Source organism: Leptidea sinapis, chromosome 3, assembly GCF_905404315.1.
Source record: "Leptidea sinapis chromosome 3, ilLepSina1.1, whole genome shotgun sequence".
NCBI classification, from domain to species: domain Eukaryota; kingdom Metazoa; phylum Arthropoda; class Insecta; order Lepidoptera; family Pieridae; genus Leptidea; species Leptidea sinapis.
In genome coordinates this window covers 16,542,719-16,565,445 of record NC_066267.1, presented here as the reverse complement: position 1 = coordinate 16,565,445, position 22,727 = coordinate 16,542,719, and the positions used below count along the sequence as shown (strand labels likewise).

Genomic DNA, 22,727 nt, shown 5'->3' with positions numbered 1-22,727 from the left:
TAAGTTATATTTTGCACTGTTATCATTCCACACTTTGTTTATTTAGTTCATTGACTATTGTTATTTGTATGACACTTTTTTATCCACTAAAGTTGAAAAACTGAGTTTCGAATACCTTCTGACGTCATAATAATATAATTGATACCTTTCGTGAGACATTTTTTTTCTTAAAAGCTGTGCGGTGTTTCCAGGACGCTTCTTTCTGTCTTCTGTCCAAGCTTAAATAGACATAAGTGTTAAGATAAGCAGGACTTTCAGCTGTTGTTAATTGATACGCCCTGCCCATTACAATGCAGTGCCGCTTAGTATTCTTGAAAAATCACAATTGCCCAGAAATTTTAGTAGCTACGACGCCCTTCAGACCGAAACACAATAATGCTTACACATTACTGCTTTACGGCAGAAAAAGGCGCCGTAATATGCTCCCTTAATCTAGCCGGCATCCTGTGCAAAGGAGCCTCCCACTGGTAATAACTTATAACGAAGAATGAAAAAAAAACTTTTTCCTTTTTTATAAGGTAGATTTCTTATAATATGTACGGAACCCGGGGTGGGCGAGACCGACATGCACTTGTCCGGTTGTTTTGAGTGGAATTGGCTGTTGGCTGTACTTAGACAATAATAAAAAACAACTGTGTCCACATGTTTATTTGTGTTTTTAAATGTATAAAATGTATGTTTATCACGACTAGGTTCCTAAAGAGGCAAATGCTATTGAATTTTTGGAAAAGGAGAATAGTTGTTCTTTTATACCTTAGATCATTTATACGTCTAGACTAGGATATGACTATGATAGCTATGAAAAAGTCGAAAAAAAATAGACTTAAGAACTAACCTCTATTTTGAGCAATTCACGCACACAAACACAAAGTGTCATACACTTCGCGAGTGTATGACGTAGCTTGTAACCGAAACTAAACTAATATTCCTGGCCTGTTTTTATCGGTTGTCTAACAGCAAGAGACTCTATCTAGACGTATAAATTATCTTATGTTAATACATACCTCACTGTTTTTTTTTTCAGGTACAACTGGAGACTGGGAAAATGATTTAACAAGAGCAATGCTACACTAAGTAAGTAACTGCACATATTTCTAGATTCTAAATTAAAAAATACAACAATATTACCAGCTTCAAATATATTATTTAAAAAAAAATAGTCAATACGGTATGCTTGAAGTAAAACACTTTTAATTTTATAATTTTTTTATATACTTACGCGGCTTAGATACCAAGTTTCATAAAGCAGTACCCAATTCCTATATTCTACATCATCACCATCTAGTGGTGAGAACTTAAGGAAGAGGAACGGTCCAACAAAAGACCCTTGTGGTACCCCCATACTGAGAGGAGTTACCTTATACTCACATCAACTTTTTGAATTCTATTGTTTGCCTATGTTACGTAAGGATAATCGTAAGGATAATAAATGTATGATCATAGGCACATAAGTGAATTTGGTAGAAACTGTCATAACCATAATGTTAACACCAGGAACAGACATAAGCTTATAATGCCTACTACTCGGCTAAGTCGAGTTAGCAAGTCTTTTGTGGGGCGATGTATATGCTTTTACAACAGGATCCCTGAAAATTTTCAAAACAAAAATATAACGTTATTCAAAAGGATTGTTAAAAAACGTTTGTGTGGTAAAGGTAACTAAAACATAAATGACTTTCTTAATGATACCACAGATTGGGAATGGAGCCACCGCCCTCAGGCTATTAAATAATAAGTTTAACTGTACAATGTTACTTTGTAAACATATTTTTGTGATGAAAAAAAGCCCCCTGAGTTTGTTGCGCCCGTTCTTCTCAGGCCTGAGGCATTCATTTTGGAATGGGTGGTAGTTTTTTGACTTTCAATAAGTGATGTCACATCCTATTTTGAATTAAAATATTTGAATGTGAATTTGAGTATTATTAGATAGAAACTTTTCTCTATTTTATAATAATTATGTAAGTAACACGTCTTTTAAATTGCAGAAAGTTTAGCGGTAACTGGTCGAAGAAGGTATAATAATTGTATCATGATTTACAAAGACCCCGCTATTATCTGTTCTTTGGCTTCTATTTAAAAAGTAATTAACCTAGTTTTAGTTTGACCGCACTCCTGTCTAGTACCCAGTATTGTAAGTACACCAACTCAATGAAAATGTTAACCTTTTGTTAATAAGTACAGACGCTTACAGAAATGATTTTTATATTAATAAGTATTTTATAGTGGGAAGGAACATTAAAGTTTTACTAGTGGGAAGTTTCTTTGAGCACAATATTGTTTAGTCAGATAACATAGCCGCATCTTTTTCTGCCGTGAAGAGTACGTTAAAACCCTAGCTTTCAAAAGTCATTATGGGGCGTGCACGGTGAAATTTTTTTTGTTGATACATAAAATAGAACTTATATTAACAAAAAAGGGTAAAGTTGGGCTTATTACTCAATAGAAATAAACATAAAGTATGCCTCAACTATGACTATAAACACATTATGTTATGCATACGACTCGCTTAAGTCAAGTTAGTAAAAGAATTATATATATATTTCGTTAAAAAACAGCGCATGTTCATCTTTCGACTGAGTTTTAAAATTTTTAAGTGATTTAGTATCATATTTTGAATAAATTCTTCATGAAACTATATACAGGAGTATTATTCTATGAAGATAATAATTTCAATATGTTTATTCCAGTAACTCTACTGGAATAAACATATTGAAATAAATACACACTCGTGTATGTGATGATGGTTAACTATAAAAATATACATAGCAATAGAATACGTAGACTTATTTGCATATTTCAAAATATTCGACTCTTCGAAAACCAAACCACAATAAAAACATCATACCCCTATGGGTATTCCTAGGGTGCCATTATCCTTTGGAAATTTGTGGTAACGTACGAAATAATTGTGTAGGGTCCAGCACACCAATCCTATTTATTTAAGTTTGAACGTGTTCAAAGATCAATAATAAAAGTTGAAAATTTCAAAGATAGATTTTCTACCAAACAACTATATAAAGACCAACAACTTTATATAAAGACCATTATTTTACATCAACATAAATTATCACAGGCAATTCCAATAATAAAAAAACGAGTATGCGAAATATACAAATGAGGTTCGCATTATGTAGCACAACTTTTGATCAACCATTTTCTTTCTACCTTGGTCCCAAATTATATAATAGAATCGATAAAACAGAACCTTCATAAAAAATAAAAGTATTCTCTCAAAAAATACCTACTAGACACATAATATATTGTTATGATAGATCTACAAACCAAAATAAATCTATAAGGCATGCATTTAGTAAATGACAAAAAAACAAGAATTGTGTAGATTCTAATATCTTAGTATTAATCTACTTAATTATATTTTCAAAAATAATTTATGTATACATAATATTATTAATACTAATAATATATACATGGTAATCTTACTAAAATATATTTGACTAAATTTTTATATTTATTTGTCTATTTAAATGTATGTATTAAATATCGTCATATTTTTAAGTAGATGGATATAACGTGTAAGTTTAATTAATTGTTTAAAAATTATACTAATGAATCATAAGGTTTTACATATATACTAACAAAATTCAGGCTATAACAATAACAAACTTTACCCGAAGAAGAAACTGAACCAGTAAGTTTATTAGAACTAGTGCGGGGTTAAATTTTTTTAAACTCATGTATTTAAAAGGCATAGAAGGCATTAATTTGATCAAAATTCATTCCTTTAGAATTGTATTTGATGTTATTTGTAATTAACATACAATACCACCGCTTCGGGAACAAATGGCGCTCTGAGAGAGAAGAAGCGGCGCAAGAAACTCTCCCAGCATTTTTTTTCGCTCTTATTAATCAAATTTGCAACATTGTACTGTCATTGATATTGCTACAAAATAATCATAATCTCGTCCCAGGCTGTCGGATCACTTTGATATTCAGCTGTGTAGTATTAGGATTTACGACGGAGCCATTTTTAATAAAATATTTAAATTTATTTATAGATAATACCTGAACAGTGGCTGGGACTTTATTATAAAAGTGTATACATTTACCCTTAAAGCTATTATGTATCTTATGAAGCTATTATAATGACTAGCTGTTTTTACTTATTGATAAGCCTTAATAAACTTCAAACGCTAAAGAAATAGAGCTAGAGAATGGAATTTCATTATTTTGAGATTAAAGCAATTAATATCAAGGGAAAGTAAATTGAATAACTGCAGAAGACTCAACAACAAGTGGATTCAAAGCTCAAAGCTTTGTGGGGACAATTCAGTGAAATGTCCCTGTATCGAGGACGGGTCTATTTAGATCTTTTCTACACAACTGTACTATCCTTGCGTCTGGTAAAATTTTGGCAACCGGCCATTTCGTTAAATCCGAAACAACTTTATTTAGTTGGATTGACAGTGAAGTGACTTTTTGCGGTTATTTCATCGTATTTTCAGTGCTATTCGCTCAATGATTGATGGCACGCTTCAGAAGGTTGGTAAACGAAAATCTGAAAGTGACTCCGATGAAAAATGTATTATTCTATGAGCGTTGCTTTAAATAAATAAACTACCTTTCACAGTGAGAATGAAGTGTGTAACAATATATCAAGTATTTTTTTCTTTTTTTTTTTTATTTAAACTGTAACCAACGACAAACGGAAACTAATAAATTGGATATTTCTTTTCAACGTGTTCACAGTTGTCTTTTAACTGTCAATTTTCTTACGGCCGTTCCCAATATTCAGTCTATCTCCGGTTGTGGCCTACTTGAGATAAAAATCATAACTATCGTTGACTTTTCTGTCCCAATAAACTTATCGACGGTGACTCACCTTATCCGTACACGCTGTCTGTGAATGGGAGGACGTATAGCTTACCAGCGATAGAAGTTTGTATGGAAATTGCAATTCACGCGTCCCAATATAAAGCGATAAGAATGACTTATCGGGTCTTATATTTCTGGGCCTGACGTGGATGACGTCACATCGTCGCTTTGTTTCGGTGAGCAAAACAAGCATCACTAGGATATTATTATTAACTTCTAGTTGCCCGTTGAATTCGCAGGTTTTGTCTCAAAAAAAATGTTTAATATGAGAATAATCATTAACAAAGAGAGTTGTCATACTGAAACATGCAGGGCAAGCCTGTCAGCCATTAAGTTGGCATAGCGACATCCCATTCTGCACGGACGCACTCCAAGAATGGGAAAATATTAGTAGAATAAATAAATATTTTTACGATTTTCAGTATTACGGATTGATGTAAAGGTGTTGTGATGTGATGCTGATTATTATAATGATAAAAAATGAATGAAAGATTCTGGGTTAGGTAAAAAAAGTATTTTCTAGCAGTACTTTTGTAGCGACACAGAACAACAGAAATTACAGAACTATTAACAATAAAAGTCAAAAAGTAACTATGAAAATTTCAAAACCATAGCAGTGATGGCATGCAAATATCACGACATGTACCTAACGGTAATGAAACTGCAAGCCGTACTGATAAAAAAAGACGATCGCGAGGGGGTGAAAGGGGAACGGGAGGGGGCATTTAAGGGGGGGAATTATCTCAGGTTCCAGCGAAGACCAGTGATAATACACACACGCACACACACACACATACTCACGCCTTGTTCCCGTCAGGGTAGGCAGAGACAATAGCATGCCATTTGCTTCTATCCTTACAAACCTCATGCGCTTCCTCTACATTCATTACTCTTTTCATACATGCTCGCCGGTTGCGGGTGCTTCGGACCTCTCCTTTTCTAAAAACGTCCCCAATTTGATCGACGAATGTTCTACGAGGTCTCCCGCGACCGGCTTGCCCACACACACTTGCCTTATATATTTGATGCGTCATTCTTTCTTCACTCATTCGCTCCACGTGTCCAAACCACTTAAGCATTCCTTTTTCAGTCCTTGTCACAACATCCTCTTTCAAACCACAGCGCGCTCGTATTACAGCATTTGGAATTCTATCAGTCAGTCTTACACCACACATACTACGCAGTAATCGCATCTCAACTGCGTTAATTCTGCTTTTATGCTTCTTCTGCCATACCCAACTCTCACTTCCATACATTAACGTGGCGACAAGCACTCCATTATGTACAGCTATTCGCGCTTCTATTGGCACATTCTTACCGTTTATAAAGGCATGCAGCGCTCCATTCACACAATTTCCCGCACTCACTCTCCTTTCAATATCACCTTCATATCTTCCGTCTCTTGTAAACCAGAGATAATATGGCCAAATAGTAGCTTCATGCTTATTACTATATTTATACATGTATACTTAGATCATTAATACGTCTAGATAGACTATGACACCTGTGAAAACGTCGAAAAAAAAAATAGACTTTATAACCAACCTCTATTTTGAGCAATTCATGCACACTAACACAATGCGTCATACAAATCGCGAGTGTAAGACGTAGCTTGTCACACACACTAAAGTAATATTTCTGGCATGTTTTTATCGGTTATCTAACAGTAAGAGACTCTACCTAGACGTATAAATTATCTAAGAGATTTACTTCTTTCTAGGTACATATAATTTAGACTGTTTTATCACTGTGGATATGCGCAGCTTACGAGATATGCCCAGCTCTGACAGATACATGGAATTTAATAACATGTTAAATTAGAATTTATATACTTATATTTCTTATTAAGTATAATCTAGTGTACTGTATGTGCCATCAAAAACATAACTTGTAAAAAAACTTAAAAAAAAGTCTCGCAACTCAGTTCTTCTACCATAAAAAGTTGTGAGATCCATGTAATATCAAGTCGGTCCATTGATGACAGCTGTGAAAACGTCGAAAAAAAAAGACTTTAAAACCAACCTCTATTTTGAGCAATTCACGCACACTTACACAATGCGTCATACAAATCACGAGTGTAAGACGTAGTTTGTCACGCACACTAAAGTAATATTCCTGGCCTGTTTTTATCGGTGGTCTAACAGCAAGAGACTCTATCTAGACCTATAAATTATCTAAGCCTGTATATTCGTCATATTCTTAAGCATAGAATATTACTTCGTCTAGACGGCATGACAGCCCGATAATGCATGATATATTTTGATTTGTATAAGTGTGCGTTAGCTAAAGTGTTTAAATATCCTAAATACTATGGAGCTGATGCCGAGCGTGGCTGATTATTTACGAGTTGTCAATAGTCAATAAGCAGAGTCGGTTACAGAAACAATGGATTAGCTTACCTTTTCTACCTAGCTGTCTCCGTTTGAGTTGTTTAGTAAATCTTTATAAGACAGAGGTATTTAGTAGGCCTTTAAGATAAGACACGCGTCATCTAGCACTATTCAAATATATACTACACTTATGTTCACCTGGTACTCCCAACAAGAATGTGCGATAAAAAAGAAAGAGACAAAACGGTTTTTCATAATGAATGTTTTTCATTGGTGAATTTCCAATCTCAATCGCCTCAATAAACCATAAGAACATCGTTCGAATAATAAAAAAAAAATAAGCAAAACAACAACCGCCTTCAAAAACTCTTAAACACCAAAATAACTTTGAAGTATATATATCGTATATATACGATATCCTTTCCAATAAAAAAAGAATCATCGAAATCGGTTGGCACGATATTGAATTATTCATAATTTGTCGCGCACATACTTATAGCAAATTTAAAACTTTTATGGTTTTCTCATAGATATCATTGTGAGATCTGGATAACATTGCAATGGGACCACGCGGGCAGAAAGCTTTCAAATAAAAAAAGAATTATCAAAATCGGTTCAACCAGTCGAAAGTTCTGAGGTAACAAACATAAAAAATACCGACGAATTGAGAACCTCCTCCTTTTTTGAAGTCGGTTAAAAATAAAAAAAATCCCTTGACTAAAACAAAAAAATATTATTATTTTTTTAAAGTGACAACCCTCACTTCTAGGATAAATACAGAAGTAAAATTTTAAAAATTAAATTTTATGAACGATGCGAGACTCGAACCCACGACCTCTGGCGTTTCGTGCCAGTGCTCTAACCAACTGAGCTAACCATTCGAGCGACGTATCGTCATAAAATCTTGTATGCTTTGTTCAACTCTCAGGTTGTGGCTTCATCTACAGGATCTACTCTACAGTCGATAACCTGCTCAACCCCAGTATTTGCATATTAGGAAATTGACTTGAAATGTTGCTCTTGTAAATCTAAACAATTACAAGAGCGACATCTCAATTTATTTGTGTAAAACAAAAAAACTATTTAATTTAATGAATCCGTCTCAATCTGTATTATCGTAACGTATTTTAATTATAAACGCACACTCCTTTTCACAATATATTCCAACATAATGACATGTTTCGTATTAAACCAGAATACAAAGTCATATTATAATTGAATGTCTCGCTTGATGTTAAAATATTACTCACAACTGTATTAGCGGTTGGTGACATCTGATTTATGAAACTGCGCGGAGTGTCGACGCTTTTCAACACCTGTAAATATCTTGTATATAAAATATGGTTTATTTTTCTAGGACCGGTTATAAAAATAAGGCCTTTTTTTGCAAGTTATTTCAACATTAAAATGACTACGATTTTCTTCATCATCATCTTCATCAGCCGGAAGACGTCCACGGCTGGACATAGGCCCCCCCAAAGATCTCCAAGACGGTCGGTTTTTACTTTAGTTCTCCTACGGATCTCCTCATTTCTGATCTCGCAGGGAAATTCCGAGCATAGCCTTCTCCATGGCCCATGAGAGCTTTCTCATAAGGCACTGGCAACACACACTGGTTGAAATACTTCGTCTTCAGACACTGTGGTATTTGGAAAGATTTTACGGAGCTACCCGAACGCTGCCCATCCGAGTTGGATTCGACGAGTGAGATTTTCATGGACCAGCCATCGCTTCCATAGCTATTTTTTCGGAAAAGAAACGACCAGCCCACTAATATTATGGAATTTATTTTGGGTTCAAATCAAAGCAGCAAAGTACAGCAAAGTACACTCGAAATATGTAATTTGTTCATACGGCTCATTCCGAAGGCAGATTTTCTTAGAGAAGAACGAGCAAGAAACTCTAAGGTTGCTCTTCTCAAAACAGATTAGGTAATACAAGTTCTTATTTTCAATTAAATTTACAAATCATTTCAATACTAATAATATGCAAAGTAATGCAACAAAAATTCTCAAACGTCAAATACTCAACGCTTTACACGAGTAAGTCATGAAAATAAATGTAAATGAAAACGTAAAAACAAAAGTTATTGAATACAGTAGATGCACACTAACGGCCGTTTTCAATAATCTCAATCTCTAGTTAAGGATAAATTGCTATCACTGTTATATGACAAGATCTTAGCTATACACAGCTATGTCCAATATAGTTTGTCGTTAGTTATAGTCCAATGCTATCTGTCGATAGGTTATTGAAATGTAAGTAAGCGTATTTGTCTACCTCTAGTAAGTTAAACTAAGGATAGAGAGGTTAATGAAAACGGCCGTAAAAAAAAGGTTTATTGCGAGAATTTTACGAGCGAGTGTTAAAAATACAATGACTTTTATTCAAACAAACATCAAAATGTTGCTAAAAATGTCGTCCTTATCAATAACAAAGAAGGATATACCGTACATGAATATTCATAATAATACGAGCAATAGAAGTTGACGTCATCTAATGAATAAAAAGATGCGTTGTGAATAATAATTTAATTATGAAAGATGGCTTGCATCTCACGCGTCCCGTCTTTCTCCGGGGTAATTTGAATTCCTTTGATGATCCTAGCACGTTCTTGCAATACTTAACGTTACTTTTGTAGTTAAGTCACTGACCTGTATAAACACCACTGGACAGGCTGTTACATATGTTTGACAGCAAATTTTTATGCCTATTTGAAGCGCCACTCGCGAGAGTCCAGAGAACTAATTTTGACGTATAATACAAATGGCTGCGAAGGAACGCACAATACTCTGATGTATTCGTTTTCATAATATAAGCATAATAAAGTACATTTTTTGTAAATAGTTTCCCACCAACTATGTTGTCATCACTAGTATTAGTACCGTAGACTCTCGCTACATGGGCATAGCGCCAAAATGGCAAATATATAGAAGAGGTGAGTGAGAAGTAAATGGTTGACTGCTGCAGCCAAGCGAAACTCTCTAAGAAAAAAACGTTTGTATGAAACGTGCAGTCATTGATAGATTGACAGATGCCGGCTACAATCTCGTACAAAACGAAGATAGCCAAAATCCACTACTATTTAAGCAATGTCGCTTTCAAACTTAGCCTGATTAAACTTCGTGGCCAATCGCTTTATATATTTAACTACTATTTCAAACTTATGTCAAATCATTGCACGTTTAATACTGAACTATATTTAAATTTTTATTTAGGCACTCCCGCCTCTTATTACGAAGTATGTACATCCTCTTTGCACTGCTCGTTGTAAGTAATTCAAACATGATTAAAACCACTTTATTCATATAGATCAAGGAAATGAGACTTATGAATGTCAAAAGTTTTCTTTCATTTTACATTTACCACCACTTCGGAAAAGGTTGAGCTTTCATTAGAAGAAGTGGCAAGAAACTCATAGCCACTGTTTTAAATCAACATTTAAAGCTTTATCACAATTCATTTCAAATACAATATCATATGTAAAGTGATGCAACAAAAATACGCAATGCTTACACGAGTAAGTCATGAAAGTAAATGCAAATGAATAGTTAAAAACAAGGCTTACTTGAGTATAGTAGATGGAACAACCCACACAGTTCGTAAATAAATAAAGTTATTGTGCGTGAATTTTATTAGCGATTCTTAAAAAAACAATAAATTTAATTTTATATTTATTTAAACCTAACCTAACTTAACCTAACCTAACCTTTTTTTTTATACATGTGGAAACCCCCACGGGCCGTCACCCCACCGGGGTTTTCGGTAGGGTGGTTTGTCGGAATCGAACCGACTAAAACCACACGGTGTACCATACCGCGCCTTTGTAGGAGGAGTCCGGGAACGGCGTTATTAACACATCCGATACTCTTCCTGGCGCGTGCCCGCAAGAGCGCGGGCACCACCTCTTAAATAAACACTCCATTAGGCGGCGTCCAGGTACACGCGGACGTCGCCCCTTCGCGGCTGACCACTAAGGCGGGTGGATGGTTAAACCCATCCCGTCCACCCGCAGCCACACTCAGGGCGGCACGAGGTGCATGTAGGTGCCCCTCCGCCGCCCGGTTCGCCGGCGACGGATCCGGCCCGAGTGAACATCGTCCTCCCGGGCCCGCTCCGCCACCTCCTGCTGCGAGATGACGTCCTCGCAAAAGGTCGCGACCGCGGTAAAATGTCTATATATATATAGCGTATGACGGCCGGCAGCCGGCCAGCGTATGCTGAGCCGAGTCCTCACTGTAGTCGCAGTGGTGACAGGCGGGGCTCGGTTCCCTCCTTGCAACCGAATGCAGGTACTTTCCGAAGCAACCATGCCCAGAAAGCACCTGCGTCAGTCGGAAGGAAAGAGCCCCGTGCTGACGCCCTGCCCACTCGACAATGACCGGCTGGAGCGCCTCCACGATGGCAAATCCAGCATGTGGAGCCTCCAGCCGGGATGACCATCGAGCTAGGCCGACTGCCGCTACCAGCCCGAAATTCAGCCGTCCGCCGATAAACTTCGGCGAGCACCTCCGCTTCCAAGTCCCACGGGGGCGTTACGGCCAACGCGCACGCTGCCTCCGTTGACACGGGAACCCTTAAGGTTTGTGGACTTGGTGGCCACTTTGTTGATGACGGCCACCGCGTAGGTTATCCTCTCCTTTAAGAATGCCGGTGCCTGGGAATCAAAATCCCCGTCCACCGGCGCCCGGATCTTCTCGAGAAGATCCTCCATTTCGTCTTCGGCGACGATCTCGCCTTCCGCACGGGCCCTATTGTAGGCCCCTGCTCTTGAGAATGCGGAGCCCGCTGGGGCCGGGAATGGGGTACGTGACCGCCCTCTTAGGCTGCTTGCCACTTTAGGGGGCAACAAACCTTGGGGTGCGTCACCCTCCTCTTCCCTCGAGTGACCCCGCTTGCGGGTCTCGGCTTCGAGCTCCACATTCCCGCCCATAGTGTCTGTTGACACTGGTGTTGGAGGCCGTCCTCTGAAGGTTCCAACCACCTTCGAGCGGGGGCGCTCTGATTTTCGGTTAGTCGAGCCCAGAACATCTGCTCCCCTAGCAGCTCTCTTGCAATAGCGTCTCCTCAATTTCATCGTCAGACGACGACTGACCGCTCTTTCCACTTAACTTCTTCCTCTCATTATTTGTTTTGTTGTTTTTTGGTTTATTCATTTTTTTACCCACGAGTGGGGGAGAAATAAAGGTCGACCCGGGCAGAGATCCCCCAATACCCGGGCAAGCGTAGATTTGTGCCCAACCGAGGGGTCCGTAGGTACCTCGGCTGGGAGTGCGCTTGCGACTGTACTACCCATCATCCATGCACGCACTAGAGCACGGGATTCGGGGTAATTTTTTAAAGAGGTTTTCTTCCTCACCGTCCGGGCGGCTAAGCCAAGACGGGCTTACAAACGGTGGCAGGAAAACCGGGTTTTCCCACCTGCTCAGAGGCAGTGTAAATGCACACCGAGCCCGCCCTCGACGCTTCTCAACTATGAGCGTCCCCATAGTCAGGCCGCATCCCGCAGAGTTCTTAAAGAAAGAACTCGTTGGGAGCAGCCTCCCTAAGTCCAGTTCGCTTCCCCAAGGTGCTGGCTTGGACCCCAGGTACTGAGCCCTTCCGCCACGACTAGGGCTGGACCCTGTGGGAATAGAGGCCTACAGGTGGATGGGAACCTAATCTAAGCTAACCTAACCTAACAAAGTGCTCAGAAGCAATAAAGACGCGCTGAGCTTGCGTGATTAGAACTATGTAGAATCTTTTATACTGTGGGTCATACCAACTCACCTACACCGAGGTCTCTCTCCGCTCAACGCTCTCCTTGAAGCCAACCCCGATTCTGATATATTTGCGAATGGATAGTAGACGATGTTTACAGAGTGGTTGCGTTTAGATGAGAGGAATGTATGAACGGTATTTATATATTTATGTATTTGTTTATAACGGTACCTTTTGTCTTTATTTACTATTGTTTGTACACAAATTAATGTAGTTTGTTGTGCGTCCGTTTTACTTAAGCATAAATAAATAAACCGAAGTGAGGTTTGCTCGTAAGAAATGCTTTTTATATATCACAGAGCATATTCACATGTCCTTGTTTGATATCGCTCAATACACGCGACAATTTTGATATTTTATTTATTTTGTGGATTTCAGGCTACAATTATTGGCTAGCCTTATCTATACATATGAATAAAATTGGAGTATCTGTTTGTAATATTGAAATAATACATGTAATAATACATGTATATACGGTACTTACACCAAAATATTTTTTTTTACATTTTTTGTCTGTGTCTGTCTGTCTGTTTGCTCCGGCTAATCTCTGAAATGGCTAGACCGATTTTGACGGGACTTTTATTGGCAGGTAGATTTTTTGTAATAAGGAGTAATACGTTACTCCTTATTACAAAAAAGGTACGGTTATTTGCAACATTATTTTATTTTAGAAATAATAATGTTGCAATGTCCTAGAAACGGTCTAGCTCTAAAAATAATTTATATGGCAAAACAACGTTTGTTGGGTCAGATGGTAACAAAAATGGTTATAATGTTATTATAAAGTATTTTATGCGTGCGCACGAGTGCAATTTATGCTTGATAGGCTGTATCTCAGATGTTTCTATTTAAGTGTTAATGGAAACCTTAAAACGTTAAAAAAAGGCTTTTATTTTCTTAAAATTGATTGCTTAATTCTTATAATGTCAGTTCAAACACTGCCATCGTTTTGGAAACAAATGGCGCTCTGAGAGAGAAGTAACACTCCCAGTTTGCGTTCTTCTTTTTTGCGTTCTTTTAAATAAATAAAATAAAAAAAGTGACTTGGCAAGTGACTAAGAAACATTTCTTACTTTTGGACATTGGCTGCTGTTCGGCTAACGTGGAATTATGGTGAAGTGATGGCAATCTTCAACCCATGCCACATCTACTTAAATGAGACTTGCATTAAGCCATGTCGCTGAAACTGGCACGACAAAATATGTAATGAAATATTCCATAGTCTGACGGATTCCAAATCTACAGCAGCCAAATCATTTTTATTAATTACATTTGGACCAATACATAGCAGTTAAATGAACGAAAAAACACGTTTATTGTAGAAAACGGAACTAAAAATAGAAAATTCATTGTGAAATTTAAACGCGGTCGCATCGGGAAATTTAAAAACGATCCAACGCGGAAATGCCGCTAGTATTCTTGGTACCCTTCCACGTAATGATAGTTTTAATTTTACGTTGTCATAGTATTGTAAATATAGTTATAAGATTTGTTTTGTTTAAATAAATACTAATGTAACATTAGACGAGAGATGAAAATTATAATTTTAAATTAACAGAAATTATCAAATTAATGTATTGTCATCGGTCCTCGATAAAATCTGCGAAATTTGAACGAAATCTGGCCCTTTAAAGTGGGTCAAAATCGCGCCCAAATGAGTCGGTTACAAACAAACATACATACAGGTGCAGCTAATAAAAAGCGTATAAAAACAGGGAAATAAAATAAATTTTTAATTTAATACTTAATGTTAATACTGCATCAAATAGAAACGGATTGAAAGCAATATTTTCAATGTGAATTGATGCATATCTTTTAACCGTAAATTTTATCAATTTGGTGAGTTGCAAATATCCGTTATCGTTTCATTTATATCGTTTTGTGGTTTATATTTTGTATGTTGATGAAAATTCCTTAACACATGATTTAATATTAATAATTAATACCTACCAGATATAGTTACTAACGTGCTCTTATATAGTTGACCAGAATTATTTACAAACATGTCATTTTTGCAGTAAATCTTTCAATGTTTTCAAATGATATCAGAAAAAAAGTGGGTCTGTACTTATGTTTACACGCAAGAAGTTATACTTCTTTGGCCTACCGAAGCAAAAATCATTAAAATGATTTATTCCTCGTGCTGTTCTACGTTTTTAGAAATAACAATTTTTAAAAAATCTTGCAAAGATGGCTTTGACAAGTAATTATTAAATAATGAATACGGCTGTATGGGCTTGAACCCTGGGCCTGTCCTAATAATGGAGAAAGAAACCAAAAAAATAACGAATGATGCAAACGTCATAAAATTTTAGGAACTTCAAACTGTTAAAAAAACTTTTCATCCTTTTGTGTTACAGTGATACACGCGCATCTTAAATTTTCACTCTCATCATTTTTTTATAACACACCTAAAGAAGTATAACTTCAAAAAAAAATTCGAATCAAAATCAAACCATTCGATTGGTAGTTACTATGCCGCAGACATATGTAACTTACAACTCCGTTAATACTCCGGTTACTTATATTTGAAGTAATACATCTATTGCATAGGTGATCCATCTTATCATCAACAAAATAAATAAATAGTATCTATGTTATAAAACACATAAGAAGTACAAATCGTACTTTTACACTTCTTTGTAAAACTTCCCGATACTTTAACGACATTTGCTGTGTTGTCTTAAGGATAACATTTCAGTTCAGGTTCAGCTCATGTACAATGTTTCGTTGTTTTATTACACACACCAAGACAGTTTATTAATAGTGCATTGTGAGACAAGAGTAGAAAGTAGGGTTTTTTGATGTCGTGAGTTTATCAAGGGAAACGTTCTTTAGAATCGTTGTGATTTTAAACTCGATGAAATGAAAAAGCGAGTCGATTGAGACACAAACAGGTAAATATCTATAGGATTCAGCCGGACGGAGAATGAGATAGGAAGTATTATAGGTACAGTGTTTTGGTACCAGGCGAACATAGTCGAAGAAGAGGTTGTCTTATGTATGACGTGATATATTCTGACGTCATGCAGTGGTAGTGTGATACGGTGATAGTAACGACTTTCAAAGCGGTTGTAATCACATGTCATCCTAGCAACATGTGCCAGGACTTTATATGCAGTTTAGATAGACTTTATGAGATCCTGAGATTCAATTAAAATTATGCACAGCATTCACCAATTACGGTAACTTATATTTTATTACAGTACAGAAGACAAATAAGTCTCCAAGTATGTTATTAAGAACTGCGATTCTGCCAGGATTAAGATATCTTAGCGAACTGATGTTTTACTTATTTTCTTAAGGACGAGACGAACAGGACGAATTGAAACGCCATGCTTATTACAATGCAGTGCTGCTCAGGATTTTTGAAAAATTCTGAGTTATTTCGTTGTTATGTTAAGTCTCATTTGCCCAATAATTTCACTAGCTACGGTGCTCTCAGACCACAGAAACACAGTAATGTTTACACATTACTGCTTTACGGCAGAAATAGACGTCATACCTTTAATCGAGCCGGCACCTGTGCAAATTAGCCTCACACTGGTGAGTGAAGTTATGAAATTTGAAAATTATTCAAACTATTCCAAAAACGGGCATAAAGCAATTGGTGTAAACAAATTGTTCGAAATAAAATAGAACAAAAGGGAGCTTTAGTTTATTTTAAACTTTTATATCGAAAAAGTTTACTTGGGTACTAATGCAATTTACGGCGGTGCTTACAGCATACAATAGATCGTTTATTATTCGGAGCGAAGATTTTTTCGGTAAAATTAATGTTTTAAAATGAAATCCACTTTGTAAAATTCGATAATACTATTTTCTATCAATGGGAAACAATAAAATATGACTAGGAAAATCAACATAAAAAAATGTGTTATATTTTCTATGTACACAAAGACAGCTGAACCGATTTGAAAAAAATTCTAGCAATCTCCTGATTAACCTATGGATCCTGTGAAGTTTGGTGTTTGGAAGCGATAGGATCGACGACATTATATTATACTATTAATTGTAACAGTCATATAGAAGTGTTACCAAGATTAATTGATTAAAAATCAAATTAACAGAATTTGATTATATCTTTAACTAGCTGACCCGATGGACGCTGTTCTGTCAATAAAATAAAAATATGATGTAAGTATTCGGAAATAATGCACTCTTACGCGTAAGGCGGCGAGTGGACGTCTGTAGACTCGTCGTAGGTTACAAAATGTGTGAAGCGGAATATTTAATAATGGCGGTCGAACAATATCCGTTGGCATTTTTTTTTAGGCATTTATTTATTTTCTCAAAATTGTACCCAGTAACGACGATTCCTCTTCTTCTTGTTTAGCGCCAGTTAGAGATTTAGTAATGAATTCGTCTTCGTCGTCCATGATAATACTTGGTTGTGCTTTCACAAGCGTCTCTATTGGTACTGGTCGTAAAAACTTCCGAACAAAAAACCGGACGTTTGCGCTAGTCTCGCGGAATTCCGAATCTGAATTCCTGATCAGGAAACCTAATCCGGTTTCCGAACGTTTGCGTTAAGGCTGGCTAAGTGTAATCCTATTTAATTAGTTAAAAAAACGTTTTTCTGCATGATCATACCCTTCAACAACCGTTCCTGTTTGTATTAGGCAAGACGGTGCGGGGAGGGGGTCGTATCGCGACAAACAATTATATGGTATAAAAGAGTAAAATATCTAACTTGTTTGATAATAAGATTAAGAATTAAGAAATAATATCGTATTTGTATAAACAGCTTTTAAATTAACGCTTTATAATTGCCAAGTTTTTAAAGTATTAAAATGGATATCGTAAGTTATCCTTATCAGATAGACATATTATGCGTTCGAGGAGTTTTCTATAGACTTTCCTATATAAGATAAAAAATTCCATTATTTTGTATAATTGAAAGGGTTTAGACAGCGTTTTTGACACCGACACCTCCAACAAATATAGTTAATGTATACAAAATTTATATAAATATTTGACAGATTATTTACTAAAACCTTCATCATGAACCACGCTATACATTGGTGAAAACAGCAGGAAAGTACGTACAGTAGTTTATGAGTTTATCGCGAACAGATAGACAGACGCAGCGGAGGATATTGTTTTATATATGTAATAATAATTTAGTATTTCATAATGGGTGAAAGGATATGATTAGTAATTTTTAATAAAATTTAAAGAAGTCGATTTACAAATATTAATTTGTTTACGTAATCTGCTTTTCTACGTCAATTGTTAACCGATAATAATGAGGATAAAAATGCATATGTTTTTTTAATTTATTTTTATGGATAGGGAGGACAAACGACCGTACGGGTCACCTGATGTTAAGTGATCACCGCCTCCCGCATTTACCTACGACATCAGAGGAACCACAGGAGCGTTGCTGGAGTTAAGAACTGTCTACGCGGTTTATTTGAAGGTATCCATGTCGTGTTATCCTGGAAAAAAATAAAACTCAAATTATCTCTTCCACAGTATAGACCAAACTCAACTGAAATATTTAAAAACCGTCCATCTGGATCCAAACGTAATTCAGTATAAATCTGCAATAGTATCCGATATTGGAATAGCTCGGAGGCATTTCTCTGTACTCTTCCCAGTTTCATTGTAAGTATTCCGGATAAGTCGGGACCCTTTCACGTCTCTCAATGACATTTCAACGAGTAATTTAATTGGATTTCTTAACCTACATTCTCCCTGCAGTTGGAGCGTTTCTTTAAAATGCAAGTAGATAAAAAATGAAGAATCTGTTGCCAGAGAATAGAAGTGATTTGATTGTCATTTCCGAGAGATTATGGAGTATCCTTGAGTTGTTTTAAGCGTTTTTTATGAGTTTGCATATTGATTCAAAATATACTGTATAGGTTTGTGATTAAAACTTAAAAGCAAAAATATTTTATGAATGTATTTGAATACCAGTGGGAGGCTCCTTTGCACAGGATGCCTGTTAGATTATGGGTACCACAACGGTGCCTATTTCTACCGTGAAGCAGTAATGTGTAAACATTATTGTGTTTCGGTCTGAATTAAGACTTAAATCTTATGTCTCAAGGTGACGAGCGCAATTGTATTGCCGCTCAGAATTTTTGTGTTTTTCAAGAATACTGAGCGGCACTGCATTGCAATGGGCAGGGCGTATCAAAGTCGTGGGTTCGAATCCCGCATCGTTCATAAAATTTGGTTTTTCAAATTTTATTTGTGTATTAATCCTAGATGTGAGGGTTATCACTTTAAAAACATACATATTGTCAATATAATTTATTATTTAATAGCCTGAGGGCGGTCGCTCCATTCCCAATCTGTGGTATCATTAAGAAGTCATTAATGATATAGTAACTGACTAAGTGATATAGCCGAGTAGTAGACATTATAATATGTAAGGCCTTGTTACTGTAACTGCTTTTGATTGATAGGTCGTAAAAAGCCACCCACGCTTAGCATTAGCTAAATCTAGCTAACCACTAATCTAGCGCACACATTATCAGGCTGTCAGGTTATCTATAGGTACGCTAGTATATACTAAGTCTATGATACCGAGAGAGTTTCTTCTCCCTTGGCACACCAATGATTGTTTTATATCAAGAATTAATCGTCAGAAATCAATTTTGACAAAACAAATGCCCTATATGCTTGTAGCTTAGATCATTTATATATACATCTAGATAAACTGTGAAAGCTGTAAAAAAATTGAGGTTGACAGTTAACCTCTATTTTAAGAAATACACGCGCAAGGTGACATACAATTTGCGAGTGTAAGCCGTAGGTTGTCACTCACACACACTAAAGTAATAAACCTGTTTTCACCGGTTCTTTTAGCAGAAAGAGGCTCTATCTAGTGAAATTCAAATTCAAATACAAAAACACTTTATTCATGTATGTCACAGAAATGACACTTATGAATGTTAAAAAAAATGTTTCTTATTGAATTTACCGCTACTTCGTAAAGGGTTGAGCTAATGAGAAGAAGTAGCAAGAAACTCATTGCCACTCTTTTAAGTCAAGATTTACAATTTAGTTGTTTTAAAAATCATTTCAATTACAATATATGCAAAGTGACGCAACAAAAATACTCAAATGTCAAAAACTTAAAGGTTTACATGAGTAAGTCAAAAAAAGAAAAAAAAAAGTAAATTAATACTTATAAACACAAAAGTAATTGAGTATAGTAGATGCATCAAACCACACATACCGTAAATAAATAGAGGCATTATGTGAGCATTTCATAAAATAAAATATATAATAACTTTAACTTTAAAGGAAATAATAATAATAAAAAAACACATCAAGCAGACCTCCCGGAAACAAAATCATCCAGCCCCCAGTCGTTTAAATTATCTAACGCCCGTTCCCAATATACAGTCTATCACTAACTTGAGATAAAAATCGTAACTATCGTTGACTTTTCTGTCCCAATAAACTTATCGGCGATAACTCACCTTATCCGTACACGCTGTCTGTCAATGAGACGACGTATAGCTTACCAGCGATAGAAGTTTGTATGGAAATTGCAATTCACGCGTCCCAATATAAGGCGATAAGAATGACTTATCGGGTATATTGGGACAGCTTCAGATTATTGACAGTAGAATTTTAGGTAGTAATTTATCTCTATCTGTAGATAGTATATTGGGAACAGTCGACAGGCTAGTACTAAGCGGTGACAACACAAAAATTGCAAGAGAAAAATAATAATTTCTGTGAAAACATTTGAAGCATGTAAATGAAGGACAGAATTAGCATTAACTTATTATGAAAGCTATGAAAACCTTGATCCAATATTTAGAATCCCCAAAAACTTTTTGGAAGCGAAACTTTCAAGTTTGATATTTTAATCCAATTTTCATGATCCTCTGGCTTTTGTTTCAAGCCTATCGTGTACTCTGTCCTTTTTAATGCGTATTTTTATGAAATGTAAATTTATTTCAGGAAATTTAAATCATTTAATTTTTTTTATGAAAATGAGGGTACTTTTTTCGATTTTCTTTTTGCCAGTATTAAATTTGAATCTGCAAATGTTGTGCTTGTGGTAGCGTCTTGGGACGGTCGCTTTCTTACCTAAAAGTATCGTGGGTAGCGGTGGCTGGTCTGTGCATCATGTTAAAAATATTTCTCATGTTGAGAAATGATCGCGAAACACTGCTTTAGAATGTAATGTAATTGAGATTTATAATTTTTTGCGTTTTTGACATCAATGATAACGTTTGCATTTAATTGCTGCATTAAAAGAGCAATTCTTGTATAAATATATAAATATAATATGAATATAGGAAACGGCTCCAACGATTTTCATAAAATTTAGTATACACGGGATTGCGGGGGTAATACAAAGGTAAATTTTGCCAATATACACAATGTAAACAAGACTTTAATAGGTAAGATGGGACATTGGGTGATCCGGAAAGCAGAAGACCTCGGTTCGAATCCAAATGTCCTATTAGATTTTTGTTCAAGTTTTGTACATTCTTAACAATCTGAACAATGCTCGGTCGTCCGGATATTCTAGTAAGCTATTTCAGGTTACCGCACTATCACACTTTAAGCTGGTAAGAATGATAATATTAAAATCTATACGAAACCCAAGCGATCGAACCTGAATATTAATTCGTGATTACAATCTATGTACTTGGACATTCATATTCATTCAATATTTATCACTAGTACTACTTATTATAAAACAAAGTCCTCCGACGCGTCTTTCTGTTCGCGATAAACTCAAAAAGACTGCACAGATTTTCATGCTATTTTCACCAATGAATAGCGTGGTTCTCGAGGAAGTTTTAAGAATATAATTTGATAAGCTTTTGTCTACATTATGTATTCATTAACGATGTTTGTTGGAGATGTCGGAAAAAATAAGCCATCTGGGAGATTTAAACGAAAACCCTGTCTAAACCCTTTGAGATATAACAATATTATGAATGGTGGAATTGTGTATCTTTTATAGGTGTACAGAAAAGTCCCCGATGGCATATGTCTATCTCTTAAGGATAACATACTATATCCATTTTAATACTTTATAAAAATGGCAATTATAAACCGGTATTGTAAGAGCTACACAAATACGATGGTAATTGAAATCTAAAAGTAAATTAAATATATTTAACTTAGTGGTGAAAGGAAAACTTCTTGACTTTTTATTGTTTTTAGACAGTTATTAAAATAGTATTTCAAAACGTGTGAAGGCATAAAACCCAGAACTCAAATGCGTGTGACTGCTACAAATGGTAAGCATAGACTAATTAAATTTACTACAGTTGGCTACAACTTGTGTTACAAACAAACCACTGACCTGTATAAATACCACTAGACAGGCTGTTCCATATGTTTGACAGCAAATTTTTTATGCCTATTTGAAACGCCACTCGCGAGCGTCCAGAGAACTAATTTTTACGTATAATACAGTTGGCTGCGGTCGAAGAGTACAGTTATTTGAAGTATTTTTACATTTTGAATGAAGTTCGTTCATTTTCCGTGTTATTTATATTATAAAAATCAACTTAATAAAGTACATAATTTTTTTCATAAATAGTTTCCCACCATCTGTGTTGTCCACTAGGTTGTCACCACTTGTTTTAGTACCGCAGACTCTCGCTACATGACCAACAGCGCTGAAATGGTGAATATCAAACAGGCACAAAAGCACTTTGACAGCTGCCAGTCCACTGGTATAATTATAGTAGAGGTAAGTGTAATATGTGTATTGTGTGAGATGTCTTTCTAGTAGCTAGTGCATATTATCTCTATGGATTAGATAGATACGCTTAGAGAATAGCACAGACATTACTTATTTATGCAACTGTT

At 35.9% G+C, this 22,727-nt stretch overlaps 1 protein-coding gene and 1 non-coding gene across 2 annotated transcripts in view; one reads left to right on the top strand and one right to left on the bottom strand.

Annotated features, from left to right (window-relative positions):
• The window catches only part of LOC126978997 (uncharacterized), a 262,335-nt gene that overhangs the window by 93,572 nt on the left and 146,036 nt on the right, over nucleotides 1-22,727 (top strand). Inside the window, exon 2 of the mRNA XM_050828140.1 lies at nucleotides 1,025-1,074. The gene's annotated coding sequence lies outside the window, so the exon portion shown is untranslated. The remainder of the gene's footprint in view (nucleotides 1-1,024; nucleotides 1,075-22,727) is intronic.
• Nucleotides 7,971-8,044, bottom strand: Trnaf-gaa (transfer RNA phenylalanine (anticodon GAA)). The gene has a single exon. It is a non-coding gene; the product is annotated as a tRNA-Phe (tRNA).